Genomic DNA, 14,858 nt, shown 5'->3' with positions numbered 1-14,858 from the left:
GTTTTCGGAGGCCGACAGCAGTGAACACAACAGCAGACTGGTGCGTAATAAGCAGTGAATAATGCAGAAAACAGATTTTTGAAGGTAAACTGTTCTTGAAGTACACTGAGAGAGAGAGAGCTGTGCAGGAAGTTAACGTCAAAGTCAGAGAGAATTCATGACGATGTTCGTCAAACGTAAAGCGTAGTTTGGATCTTCTTTTGCTGCTGGTTCACTCAGTTTTGGTTGGAGACAGATGAAACCTGCAGCTTCAGGATCTGTGAGCTGTCCACTTTCAGCCCCGACGGCGTGTCCGTGTACGTGCCGTCGAGTGAACGATCCACGCTCTGTGTTTCCATCTTTGTGTGTTTAGCTGCTCTCATTTACTGTTTTATCTGTTTGGTTGTTGTTGAACTACTTTTGGGAGCTTGAACCTGAGATTCTGGCAAAATACATTTATATTAAAAATCCATTCAGGATTGAATGAATCAACATCGCTTTATTCAAATTAAAACCATTTAAATAGGAAAATCCAATTTTTTACAGCCGCCTCTAATGCTGGGTAATGTCAGCTGGTCCATGTGCAGCTGGCTGTGAGGCTCAGGAGCGTCTACAAAGTGCAACACTGAAAGAACATCATCCATAAATATTGAGGAATAACTGGACTCTCATACAGCGAGACTCAAATGCCTTTAAACATCAGCTTATCCTGCTGATCCAAGTCCAACACTGAGTTTGTAAAAACATGTTTGTCAATCATTTTGTTTGGTTTCGGAGGAAAATGATTGAATAACTTGCTGCTAATACACAACATTTCATCCTATTTCCTCATAACCCTCTTTTGTCTGACCATTTGATCCCATTTGAATTTGCAATAAAGGATCCACAGAGTTTGGTGACAATAATGACAGTAGATGTTTGTGTGAAAGTGCTGGAAGCAAATGAGTGTGTGATGTTCTTTCAGTGTTGCACTTTGTAGACGCTCCCTGAGCACTGGTCTCACAGCCAGCTGCACATAGAGACCAGTGTTGTTAGTCCAGGTCAGAAGATGACTTGTTGGAATGAAAATGAGCTTGTAGTTTGTCTGCTTTAATAATGTGACTGGAAAAAGGTGTTGGACTTCAAATATGTCCATTTCTTTCACACTTCACCTTTAAAAGTGAAGCCATGTGGTTCCTGGAAGGAAAAAACACGACTTTTTCAAGTCTTTGTCCTGTTTTTATGAGAAATGTACGACTTTAATGTGAAACATTCAGAGTTTTTCTCTTGTTGTGTTTGTTTGAAGCTGCTTCCTGTTGGCTTCAGCTGTTTGGAGTTTCCATTTTCTAAACTTCTACATTCTGAACCTTCTTCAGCTCTGAACAGATGATGAAACACTGAATGATTTCAAGCTCACACTTTGTCTAATAAACTTACGTCTTTCATTCTTTATACAGATTGAGGGACTGTGGTTTGTCAGAGATCAGCTGTGATTATCTGGCAGCAGCACTGAAGTCCAACCCCTCCCATCTGAGAGAGCTGGACCTGAGCGGCAACAACAACCTGCAGGATTCAGGAGTGAAGCATCTGTGTGGTTTCCTGGAGAGTCCAGGATGTGGACTTGAAACTCTGAGGTCAGTCAGCATGTTTTAGTTGTGCTGAGATGAATATGATGTGAAAGTTGTGCTGACACTAAACTGCAGACATCAGGCTGATATTATACTGATCCACACTGAGGATCTTCATGGTAAAGTCTGTTTTCTTCTTCTCTGGTTTAGTCCATTGACTGCAGCAGAACAATGTTCACATTTCAAACAGTGAGACTCAACGTTTGGCCCACGGCCCACACGCGGCCTGCCCACCTTTCCTGATTCAGAGAGAGGGGACCTGATTAACTGTGTAGTGTTCTTCCTCACAGTTCTAAGTATCAGACACAACAATGAATAATCCACAGCTGACTCTCTTTAGCAGGTCAAAGGTCACGGCACACAGCAGACAGTGGGAAATATTCTAATTCTGATCATTTATCAGCACATATCCATATGTATAAAAACAAAGCTGACACTGAGAGACTTGATCAGAGGTGTGATCATCACAGCAGAGGCCTTTGTGTCAAAGTCACTGAGGATCAAACAGAAACACATGAAGCAGATTTTCCTCTTCTGGCTTTTTATAGCAGATAACCTTCAAAATATTCTGCAGTCGATCAAAAACTGAAGCAAACCATGAATCAACATGTGAACATGAGCTGATGCTGCTGAAGTGAAGCAAAGTTACAGAGGTTTGATTACAGACACAGCTGAGAGTTTGTAATCTGTCATCATTTTAAAAGGTTTCAATTTCTTCAGTATTGAACAGCAGAAATGAGGTTTTGTTTTCGGAGGCCGACAGCAGTGAACACAACAGCAGACTGGTGCGTAATAAGCAGTGAATAATGCAGAAAACAGATTTTGAAGGTAAACTGTTCTTGAAGTACACTGAGAGAGAGAGAGCTGTGCAGGAAGTAAACGTCAAAGTCAGAGAGAATTCATGACGATGTTCATCAAACGTAAAGCGTAGTTTGGATCTTCTTTGCTGCTGGTTCACTCAGTTTTGGTTGGAGACAGATGAAACCTGCAGCTTCAGGATCTGTGAGCTGTCCACTTTCAGCCCCGACGGCGTGTCCGTATGCGTGCCGTCGAGTGAACGATCCACGATCTGTGTTTCCATCTTTGTGTGTTTAGCTGCTCTCATTTACTGTTTTATCTGTTTGCTTGTTGTTGAAATACTTTTGGGAGCTTGAACCTGAGATTCTGGCAAAATACATTTATATTAAAAATCCATTCAGGATTGAATGAATCAACATCGCTTTATTCAAATTAAAACCATTTAAATAGGAAAATCCATTTTTACAGCCGCCTCTAATGCTGGGTAATGTCAGCTGGTCCATGTGCAGCTGGCTGTGAGGCTCAGGGAGCGTCTACAAAGTGCAACACTGAAAGAACATCATCCATAAATATTGAGGAATAACTGGACTCTCATACAGCGAGACTCAAATGCCTTTAAACATCAGCTTATCCTGCTGATCCAAGTCCAACACTGAGTTTGTAAAAACATGTTTGTCAATCATTTTGTTTGGTTTCGGAGGAAAATGATTGAATAACTTGCTGCTAATACACAACATTTCATCCTATTTCCTCATAACCCTCTTTTGTCTGACCATTTGATCCCATTTGAATTTGCAATAAAGGATCCACAGAGTTTGGTGACAATAATGACAGTAGATGTTTGTGTGAAAGTGCTGGAAGCAAATGAGTGTGTGATGTTCTTTCAGTGTTGCACTTTGTAGACGCTCCTGAGCACTGGTCTCACAGCCAGCTGCACATAGAGACCAGTGTTGTTAGTCCAGGTCAGAAGATGACTTGTTGGAATGAAAATGAGCTTGTAGTTTGTCTGCTTTAATAATGTGACTGGAAAAAGGTGTTGGACTTCAAATATGTCCATTTCTTTCACACTTCACCTTTAAAAGTGAAGCCATGTGGTTCCTGGAAGGAAAAACACGACTTTTTCAAGTCTTTGTCCTGTTTTTATGAGAAATGTACGACTTTAATGTGAAACATTCAGAGTTTTTTCTCTTGTTGTGTTTGTTTGAAGCTGCTTCCTGTTGGCTTCAGCTGTTTGGAGTTTCCATTTTCTAAACTTCTACATTCTGAACCTTCTTCAGCTCTGAACAGATGATGAAACACTGAATGATTTCAAGCTCACACTTTGTCTAATAAACTTACATCTTTCATTCTTTATACAGATTGAGGGGCTGTGGTTTGTCAGAGATCAGCTGTGATTATCTGGCAGCAGCACTGAAGTCCAACCCCTCCCATCTGAGACAGCTGGACCTGATTAACAACAACAAGCTGCTGGATTCAGGAGTGAAGCATCTGTGTGGTTTCCTGGAGAGTCCAGGATGTGGACTTGAAACTCTGAGGTCAGTCAGCATGTTTTAGTTGTGCTGAGATGAATATGATGTGAAAGTTGTGCTGACACTAAACTGCAGACATCAGGCTGATATTATACTGATCCACACTGAGGATCTTCATGGTAAAGTCTGTTTTCTTCTTCTCTGGTTTAGTCCATTGACTGCAGCAGAACAATGTTCACATTTCAAACCTTCAAAGAAGAAGAAAAATCCTCCACTGGATAATTCTCTGTGAAACTCTCCAACTCTTCATTCCACCTTAAAGTCTGTGTGACACTGAAATCCAAAGCAAAATGTGTGTTTGCTTTACAGACAGCAGTCCAACACAAACATACACACATCATCCAAAACACAGTCCAACATCCAAATCTCCTCCACTGCCAGCATGAATGATGGAAAGAGAAGGAGGAACACTCTGACATTCAGGGTTAGAATGAGTTTCATGAAGCAGACTGTGAAGATCAAAGCTGCATTAGAAGCTTACATGAATGAATGAGTGGACAGAAGTGGACAGAGATCATCTGAAGCACTTCAAAGGCTTTAAATCAGCACATTTCTCTTTATTCTTTATCAACTCTGTTAGTTTCTCTCAGTTTTCTGTGGAATGAAGCTAACAGCAGGCTAATAAGATGCTGACCAATAGGTTTCTATTAAAGGTTGTAATTTGTATCTGAAAAAGTGCTTTGGCTCAGCAGGGATCAGCTTACAGGTAGAATACAGCTGCTGGATGGGATTAGCATGTCATAGCTATCTACCAAACTGCTAACTGGGGAATTTCAGGCCATCTATGGATCATTTTTGCTAACTGTTTATTCAGCTGAGGCTCACAGGGCTGCAGCCTGTGCCCTAGCTGTCATAGGGCAAGAGGCGTGGTCCACCTGCACAGGTGAGCAGTCCATCACAGGGCCAAGAGAGAGAGAGAAGCACTCTCTCACATCCACACCTACAGCCAATTTAGAGGCACCAATGAACCTAAGCAGCATTTCATTGGACTGTGGGAGAACATCCAACCTCCACAGAAAGGCCAACAAGCTTCAACCTACAACCTTCTTGCTTTAAGGCACTAGTGCGAACCACTTTTCCCCATTTCAGCCCAAATCCTGCATCTTCCTGTTTCTGACTCCAGGCCAGCTCCACTAACACTTTCTCATCAGACACTGCCACCTAGTGGAGGAAGTCTTAGTTCCATTTGAAGCTTCAGATTACACTTAGTTCCTTTACAAAGAGGTGGAGGTGGTGGGGCCACAGCACCATCATCACTGAGTGCCATAGGACACTTAACCTTTGTTTCCATATGCTGGGAACTTCCTGTTGTTCCAAGGAGGACTGGAAAATGTGTGAAAACCTCCCAGTCAGTTCCTCACAGCACACTTCAATCATTTCCTCCCACAGCATCAGGACCAGGGCTTTTTTCTCTTTGGTCCCACTAAGAGATTTCCACACAAACACCTCATCAGTGGGACTCTCAGAGCTACCAGCCCTTTGCTACAATCACAAAGCTCTTCATTGAAATCAATGATATCAAAGCTGGAATCTAATGAGTCCAAGTCTTCTGCTGATTCAGCATCACATTCATCTTTGCTCCTTGTTCTGCATCCCCACCATGGACTTCATTCCTTTCCAAGCCAGCCTTGAGTGTCCTTTATTCAGCTCAACCTCTGCTTTACTTTTACACCTGATTTTAGCTGCTTTATCTCTCTTTCAACAAGTTTCTGTGCCTCAATCTTTTCTTCTCTCCCCTCATAACAAGACAGCTTCTTCTGCCTGAGAACATGTTGGAGTGATTTACTAATCCAGGGCTGCTTATTGGGAAAATACTTCCTGTTTTCAAAGTAATCCCCATTTTCCCCAGAAAGAAATGTCAGTAGAAATCGATGATCTAAGTGAGAACATGAGCCTTTAAAAAGTCCCAGTGGGTGCAGTCAAAGCAGTCCCTCAGTCCCAGTATAGAGTCTTTGGTCCAGACTGGAACCACTGTGTGCCCAGTTTGAGCTCTCTTCAGTCCTGTGACCTGACAGACCCAGAGGGCCATCACATCACATTTAGAAGCTCCCCTAATGGAGCCACAACACATGTCCAATACTTAGTCTGTCTTGTTGGACCAACTGGAAGAAATGATTCAAGGACTTAGTCACAGAACAGAGATTCAAATCTCCAAAATCCAGCTGGCTGCATCAGGACATATAGTCTGAAACTCTGCACAGTTTCCTGTTTGAAGCTGCTTCCTGTTGGCTTCAGCTGTTTGGAGTTTCCATTTTCTAAACTTCTACATTCTGAACCTTCTTCAGCTCTGAACAGATGATGAAACACTGAATGATTTCAAGCTCACACTTTGTCTAATAAACTTACATCTTTCATTCTTTATACAGATTGATGGACTGTGGTTTGTCAGAGATCAGCTGTGATTATCTGGCAGCAGCACTGAAGTCCAACCCCTCCCATCTGAGAGAGCTGGACCTGAGCGGCAACTACAAACTGCAGGATCCAGATGTGAAGCAGCTGTCTGATCTTAAGCAGAGTCCAGACTACAGACTGGAGACTCTGGTGTAAGTAGAGTGATGGAGTGAGTGGGTGATGCTGTCAGCAGTATTGTACTAAACACAGTCAGCATGAAACAAAGATCCAGTGTTTCCTGTAAAGCTGCAGCTTCTCAGTGAAGCTGTGAGAGGAGAATGGTGACAGGCTTCAGGATTGGACACAAACACTTCCTGTTTCTGACCTTTATGGTCACCATAGTAACGGCTAACGCACTGTGATCAAACACTGTCAACAGCCAATCAGCTCTCTGAACAGAGCAGCACGCAGACCAATGACTGCATTCATTTCCAAGTTTAAAGCAGTGAAGAACACAGTCTGTAGGTGAGGAAGAATTTAGTGAGAGCAGATGTTTGGATGGAATTCCTCCAGTTAACAGCTGGAACCGTCCATCTGGATTGTTGGGCTTGTTGTTGGGGTTCCTACAGAGCTCAGAGTGGACACACCAAGGTTCTTCTAATGAATGAAAGTCCAAACTCAAACTAGGAGGGAAAACATTTTCATCAACTTCAATAAAAATCCAAAGATTAGAAAAAGTGAAGCAACAATGAGTCCTAGTACAGTCCCAGCACTGAAGTCCCTGCTGCTCTTTATACTGGATGTGCTGCATCACTGACTGACAGCTGATGAAGAGTCTCTGGAAACACTCGTTTATCTCCTCTGCTCTTCCTTCTTCTCTCTGCAGGTGGAGGTGATGATGGTAAACAGGACGGTGTGTGTGCTGAGAGAGGAGGAGCTGTGTCCTGATGATCCAGAGAGGTTGAAGCAGCAGCAGCTTGTGTGTAGAGACGCTCTGACTGGGCCATGTTACTGGGAGGTGGAGAGGAGAGCTTCATCCAGCAGTGACTGACAGAGGAATGAAGTGCAGATGACTGTCAGTGCTGCAGAGTGAACTGCTCTGAGAACAGCTCCACTGTCAGACACAATGTAGAGTCCAGCATCATCCCTGTGTGTCCCTCTGGATCTGACAGAGGATCTCAGTGTATCTGGACGGCTCTGCTGCTGCTCTGTCCTTCTACAGTCTCTGCACAGTCTCTGCCTGACTCTGGCTTCAGGCCCTCCTGGATCAAACTCACCTGGAAAGACTTTCAAACATCACTCAATAGATTTGAATACAGAATATATTTGATATACACTGTAGATGTACTGTAGAGTTGCAGTTTGTCACTTGTAAATACAGTCTGTGAGCAGCTATGAGCTGAAAGATCTTTCTAGAAACACGAAATGTTTTCACTCTTCTGTTGCTTTTTCATATATTTCCACAACATTAATATTGATCCCACCTGTCTCACCTGTTTCATGCTTTTATACATAATAACAGGACACGTGTGATCTGAGCGCTGCTGTGGTTGCTGTGCTGCACGTCTTCATTTAGATAACAGAGACATCTAGTGGTTCAGAGGGAGAACTGCAGGAGGTGGAGATGTGTTTTAGCATGGAAAACTTTTTATCTTTTAGGCGCAGATACAAATATGACAAGTATCAGTGTAAGATACAAAAGGTCACATCAGTCAGCAGAGGAACAGTGATCACACAGCAATGTAAGAATAGAAACATAACAGTGAATCTGGACATGTGTACAGATGGAAGCAAACAAACAGGATGTAACACTACATTAAAGCCACAAATGGGAAGAAAACAAAGCCAAAGGAAAATATATTTGATCTCAGGAATCCAAATCAGATGCTTTAGAGCAGGGGTCGGCAACCCTGGAGGAGCAGAGACCCGAGGCGGCCGCCGGTCCGAGTGTCAGGTAAACTGAACTTCAGGTGAGAAGTTATGACCTGCAGTCTATCTGGGTCAGATATAAACCAAGTTTAGGTGGAGTTTATTTTCATTATGCTGACTTTTTACAGTCAGTTACAATAACTCGTACTGCGCACTAGCTAGCATGACGGAGTTTCTATACAGCTGGGTGGGTGCTATGATGTTACTGATAGTGAACTTTATTCATAAGGTTAGTTAGTAGAGTTGCCAACCGTCCTGTAGAAAACGGAATCGTCTCGTATTCAGAGAAAATATTACGTGTTTCGCATTGAGCTGAAAGGGAACACAGTTTGTCCCGGACTTCAGCTAGAATGGAAAAAAGACACAAAGCTGGATTTATTCTGTGTCTTCTGCCTCTTCTCCTCTCCTTCTCTCCCGCTCTCTCTGCTGTTGCGACATCAGAATCAGAATACTTTATCAATCCCGAAGGAAATCAGGGTTACAGCAGGCAGCACACTAATGGCGCATGCGCACTTACAAAGGAACCTTCTGACCAAACTTACACAAACATCACATTGGGAAGACATGTCAGAGAGGTAGGCTGATGGGAAAAACAACGAAAATACATAACATGAGGTGAGAGGAGGAGAAAAACTCCACTCAGACTGAGCTCCTAGTGGGAGAACAGTTTGAGAACAGAAAAAAACACCTCAGCACAAAAAGCACATGACTATCAACACACCATAGAAACACAAGACAAGCAACAGGGGCGGGTAAAGGGTGAGAGAGAGCCGGTGTAGACAGTGCATCCGGTCCTGCAGCATGTCTGCGCTGGTCCAGTCGACCGCCATCTTCCCCCGGAGGGGACAAGCATCGAAGGCCAGTGTTGGGCAAGTTACTTTGAAAAAGTAATTCAATTATAGTTGCTAGTTACTTCTTCAAAAAAGTAACTGTGTTAGTAACTGAGTTACAATATTCTAAAAGTAATTAATTACTTGAAAAGTAACTATTGCGTTACTTTAAAAAAAACAAAGAACTTTTAACCCTCTGGGGTCCAGGGTATAATTGGCCACTTTTTACTACTGTTGATGTTTCCTCCACATTTCACCTTTAAAAACGATTTACTTTGCCTTGTTTGGTTTCATCCTTTTCAGCACAACCTCACGTGTCTGAATTTACAGTCATGTTTTCATTTTGACATATTGTATTAACACAATTGATCTAAAATCAGACAAAAAACATAAAATCAGAGTAGAAAAAGTTATATTTTTTACTGTAACAACCACAAACAACTTTAATGAATGATATTTCATAACTTTAAATGTGAAATTAATTCCCCCCCCCCCCCAAACTTTCCCTGTTTTGTTTTGTTTTTGCTCATAAGCAGAGAGTGCTTGCTAGCGCTAACGTGACGAAACTATTGAGGAAAAAACGCCGCCTATATCTTGTTTATCACGACTCTGGTTTTACGTGGCCTATCAACACAGTTTATAAACTGGTATATGTCACCTTGTTGCTTTGTCTTTAAGTGGTCATGTGATTGACTTACCACGACTACTTTATTCTTCCTCAGTCAAACAGCAGCACTCATGCGATTGTTTTGCCCCCTGAGCTCCAGGATGCGGTAAACTGAACACAGCTTCAACCGTCTGTTTGTTGAAAAATAGTAACGGACAGCGTTTCCTTGTTAGTAACTGTAACGGCGTTGTAATGACAGGAATAGTAATTAGTTAGATTACTCGTTACTGAAAAACGTAACGCCGTTAGCAACGCCGTTAGTAACGCCGTTACTTGTAACGCCGTTATTCCCGTCACTGTCGAAGGCGTCTGGAAAGGGAGGGGGGATGAGTGTGTATCAGTGTGTGTGTCCAGAGTTCAGCTGAGACAGTGTCCTTCGCCCTGCCAGGCTAAGTACACAGTCTTCCAGCCAACCCAGGTGGCCTTGCATAGGAAAGGAGGAACAGTGTCAACACAGTCGTTATCAGGGTGTTGTTGTTCAGCTCCAGCCTTGAGACCACAGCTGGAGCTGAAGAGGTCTCCGCATGAAGTGATGGTGGTTTTTACTTTAGTGTGAACAACTCATATGAATTTCAAAGCTGTTCTAACAGTCCGACACTGGTCTCTCAATCTCCCGTTGGAGAGCCGTGAGCTTCTCCATGATCTTATCTGTGCTGCACTCAATGAGCCCATTTTGAGAACTCACCACTCGTCCCATCGATTCAATCCCAGCGGGCAGCCTTGTGGGGGTTTGAACAGCCGATTCCACTTTCTTTAATCTTCGATAAGTCAGGGCCAAGCCAGCTCCGATCAGCAAGAACCCTGTTGTCATGGTTCCGAATAGGTAGATAGTTAATAATCGTTGTAATAGTATATCTATCTATCTATCTATCTATATATATATATAGGAGGTACACCAGAGAGATAGAAGGCAGGAGAATAAACCAGGTGTTCTCCACAGAACCAGCAAAGGTGTACTCTCAGTGGCAAGGGAACAATAAGAGAACAGCACCACCAAGGCTGGAGACGGAGCAATACTGGAAGAGCATATGGGAGAAGGACGCAACCCATAACGGCAATGCTCAGTGGCTAGTGGATCTGAGGGCAGACCTGTCATGATTCGGCTGTGTAAAGGCAGGAGAAGGACCCAAACGCAAAACTCACCGAGACAAAAGTGAACTCAAAACACTGCTATATTGCAGGCTAGCACGAAAAATATAACAAAACTAAACTGGGACATGGATAACTAACACACAGGGAAACACAGCCATGAGGGAGAACGCGACACAGAACTGAGGGAGACACAGAACATAAATACACAGAGGGTTAACGAGGGAAGTGGGAGCACACGGCGAACACAGGTGACATTGATAATCATAACAAGACACGGCAGGAGTGAACGCAACACTGACGGGAGACTGACAAAGTAAAACAGGAAGTACAGAGGTTCAGACAGGAGGAGCGAGTGCACGACATAGCGGGCTGGGGAAAGCATGAAATAAAACACAAGGAGGGGAAATGAGGGTTCACAGATACAGAAGGGCACACAGAGGGTAACCTACGGTGGCCCCTAGAGACAAAGCACGTACAAACTCCAAAACACATGCAAACTCCAAAACACTTGCAAACTCCAAAACACTTGCAAAATCCAAAACACTTGCAAAATCCAAAACACTTGCAAACTCCAAAACACTTGCAAACTCCAAAACACTTGCAAAATCCAAAACACTTGCAAACTCCAAAACACTTGCAAACTCCAAAACACTTGCAAAATCCAAAACACTTGCAAACTCCAAAACACTTGCAAAATCCAAAACACTTGCAAACTCCAAAACACTTGCAAACTCCAAAACACTTGCAAAATCCAAAACACTTGCAAAATCCAAAACACATGCAAACTCCAAATCACAACGGAAGTGCTCCAGGACGCTAGGGGCAGTGTTGAGCTCAATTTGCAAAATAAACGGCAAGTTTGTCTGTATGGGACGGTCTAGTCTCCGTCGCGCTTCCCAGGTTGCCTAGCAACCATGATACTAACCGCTGGAAACGTGTCATACAACTTTGTTTGACAGAAATGAAGGAGAACATATTTTGTTCATTTGTTTGTTTGTTTCTACAAGAGCTTTGTGTGATTTGATAAGTATCTGAGGCTGAGACCACAGGACTGTAAAACATGATTTTTGGGCTTCATTTCTGTAATGAACAGTCATTTAAGATTAGTTAGTAAATAACAATTAGCTAATGTTGTTCATGAGACTAAAGTAATATCACTTTGGTAATGTAAATATAATATGGCCAATATTATAGTTATTATATTAATCATTATTAGCTATTACAGCAGTGAACATGAACTCTGTGTCAAATACTGAGCCTCAGTACAGATTCAAGTTGCAGTTATCTATATGTCTTATCACCTTAAATCTTCACTCAAAGAGAAGTATCTTTGACAGTGCATATATAGGTGTATCATATATAAGAGACAAATGTTGTTCCTTCAGTATGTTGGCATTGCTAAATTTGGCTCATTGCTTACATATATTTATAAAAAGAAAATGTACAAACTGTGATAACTGTTTCTGATAAAATGAAGAGTAGACTGATATATTAAATATTCCTTTATTGGGTGAGAAAATCAGACCATGTCATAACTGCTTTAAGTCATACAGAATAGATATCAGAGCCTTAAACAGGCTGACTTCTGCTAAATGGGTCAAACTGGGCAGAAAGTACACAAACACATAACATCCTTATAGAATATGATGTAACACTATAGATCAACTTACCTCAGAATATATAAAGCATATAAACAATTACAGCAATATGATGCAACAAACACAGCAGTGCTACTAATCCAAAATACTCAAAGCTTCATAGAACTGAAACAAACATGTATTTTTAGCTCCATTCTGCTGCTGATACATACTTTAGGTTTCTGAATATTAAACTTGTTGCTGCCTTTCATAGTGTGTAACTTGAAGGCCCTGAGTACTTTCTCCCACACTGAAAACACTGGGATGATAACATTATTTGAACATTACCTAATAAGACTGATTCAGGACAGACAATTAGTTATGTTAAACTTTCCTAGCAGTCCTTCACAAACAGGGAACAGTCTGTCTATTCTCTCCATCTGTCAGCTGCTGCTGGCTCTTCCTCCTCCTCTTCCTCACACACTGCTGAGTTTGTCCTGGTGGATCATCAGGGTGCAAAGCCTCACAGATGATGTGCAGCAGTGGGTCCCTCAGTCTGTCCTCACTCTGGACACTTGCAGTTGTCACACATGGAAATCAAATGTGTGATAAGCTGCAGGATTCAAACACAAGTGTAACTTATAAATACATGTTCATACTTTTATTCCACAATCAGAGAGAAAGAAACAGAGAGAGAGTGCAGGACAGACAGACAGGTGACAGTCTCAGGTGTACACACTGCTACAAAACAGCACAAGAGAAGGAGGATTTAGTGTTTGTGTTATTACGAGTGCTAAACAAGAAGAGTTCCCAGATGGTCCAGTGGACACATGTGTGACTCCTGTGATTAAAGCATCTTTCTTTCAGCTTAACGAGTGAACCGTCAGCTCGTTCAAACACACGTTAAAGTCCGTTTGGCTCGACACCACCGAACAGAGGCAGCAATATAACATAGCTAACATTAACAGTGCAGTGAATCCTGCTTGTGCCGTCATATTCAGGACTGCAAACCGAGCAGCATCACTGACTTTCAGCTTGTTGTGTTTGTGGATATATGACTGACTTTAATTATCCATAAAATCATCACATTCTCTGTAAGATTAAAGTCAACTATTGAACGGCATATATTTTGAAGTAAAGGCTTTAAAACCAAGTTAGTACAAACATCGCTAATGTCACTTAACTTTGCTGACATGTGGCCAACAGTAATGTTTTAATGTTCTTCATTATAAAAACATTTGCGCATAAATAAGTGACATAATATTCAGTACTTACTTCTGAAAGTTTACTGTTTGGCGGCTCCGCTTCCGCCGCTTTTTTTCGGCAAAATTATCCACACCACGGCCGCTATGAAATCTGGGATATGTTGGGCCATGAAGGCTACACCGACCCATCCTTAAAATTCAGGGAAATTAAGGACCGCATTTGAGGGCCGCATTTCGAGCAGCCTTTGAATTGGGACAGCCTTCGTCGTGTCGCTGTGACATAATCGTCCTTAAAATGTGGCCTTTAAGGCTGCAGACCCTGAATTGGGATAGAGCCCAAATCCGGTCATTGGTACTTCTTGGCTTGTGTAGTTACTAGGTAACAAAAGCTCAACACTGCCCCTAGCGTCCTGGAGCACTTCCGTTGTGTTTTGGAATTTGCAAGTGTTTTGAGTTTGCATGTGTTTTGGAGTTTGCAAGTGTTTTGGATTTTGCAAGTGTTTTGAGTTTGCATGTGTTTTGGAGTTTGCAAGTGTTTTGGATTTTGCAAGTGTTTTGGAGTTTGCAAGTGTTTTGGAGTTTGCAAGTGTTTTGGAGTTTGCATGTGTTTTGGAGTTTGCAAGTGTTTTGGATTTTGCAAGTGTTTTGGAGTTTGCATGTGTTTTGGAGTTTGCATGTGCTTTGGAGTTTGTACGTGCTTTGTCTCTAGGGGCCACCGTAGTAACCAAATAAGGAACATCTTAACTGAACAACCTAGGAACCAATGCATAAAGAAAGAGCAAAATACAAAACACACAAAACCTAAGAATACTGGGCCAACATGGCCCAGGATCATGACAAGACCACAGCGACCTCCCTGAACAGGGTCCAGTAACCATCACAGTGGCAGATATCCAAGAAAGGGTCTCCAGTATGAAGAGTTGGACAGCACCAGGGCCCGACATGATTCACGCCTACTGGCTGAAGAAGCTGACTGCACTCCACGAGCGTCTGGCAGCACAAATGAACCAGCTGCTAGTTGACGAGAGACACCCGGAATGACACAGCGGCCAGGGAGGCAGAAGAACATCACATCAAGAAGGCCCTGAGTAAATGTGGTTATCCCAGCTGTACTTTTGTCGAAGCTGGAAAGGCACCTAAAGAAAGCTCCAGCCGATCCAGGAGAGAAGGACAACCGCTGCCCAAGCAAAAACCTGTAGTGATCCCATATGTGTCAGGAGTATTGGAGCAGTTGAGACGCATTTTTTCTAAACACCGGGTCTCTGTGGCTTTTAAACCCCAAAATACGCTGCGCCAAAAATTGGTCCACCCCAA

General features: G+C 42.6%; 1 protein-coding gene and 1 long non-coding RNA gene across 2 annotated transcripts in view; one reads left to right on the top strand and one right to left on the bottom strand.

Annotated features, from left to right (window-relative positions):
* The window catches only part of LOC120439390 (zinc finger protein 771-like), an 844,755-nt gene that overhangs the window by 621,258 nt on the left and 208,639 nt on the right, over positions 1-14,858 (bottom strand). The window lies entirely within an intron of this gene.
* On the top strand, positions 1,562-7,185 carry LOC120439401. Its single transcript, XR_005612627.1, has 3 exons — positions 1,562-1,592; positions 6,280-6,456; positions 7,131-7,185. It is a non-coding gene; the product is annotated as an uncharacterized LOC120439401 (long non-coding RNA).

The sequence above is a fragment of the Oreochromis aureus genome, linkage group 3, assembly GCF_013358895.1.
Source record: "Oreochromis aureus strain Israel breed Guangdong linkage group 3, ZZ_aureus, whole genome shotgun sequence".
Classification (NCBI taxonomy): Eukaryota; Metazoa; Chordata; class Actinopteri; order Cichliformes; family Cichlidae; genus Oreochromis; species Oreochromis aureus.
This window is presented reverse-complemented; position numbering and strand designations above follow the sequence as displayed.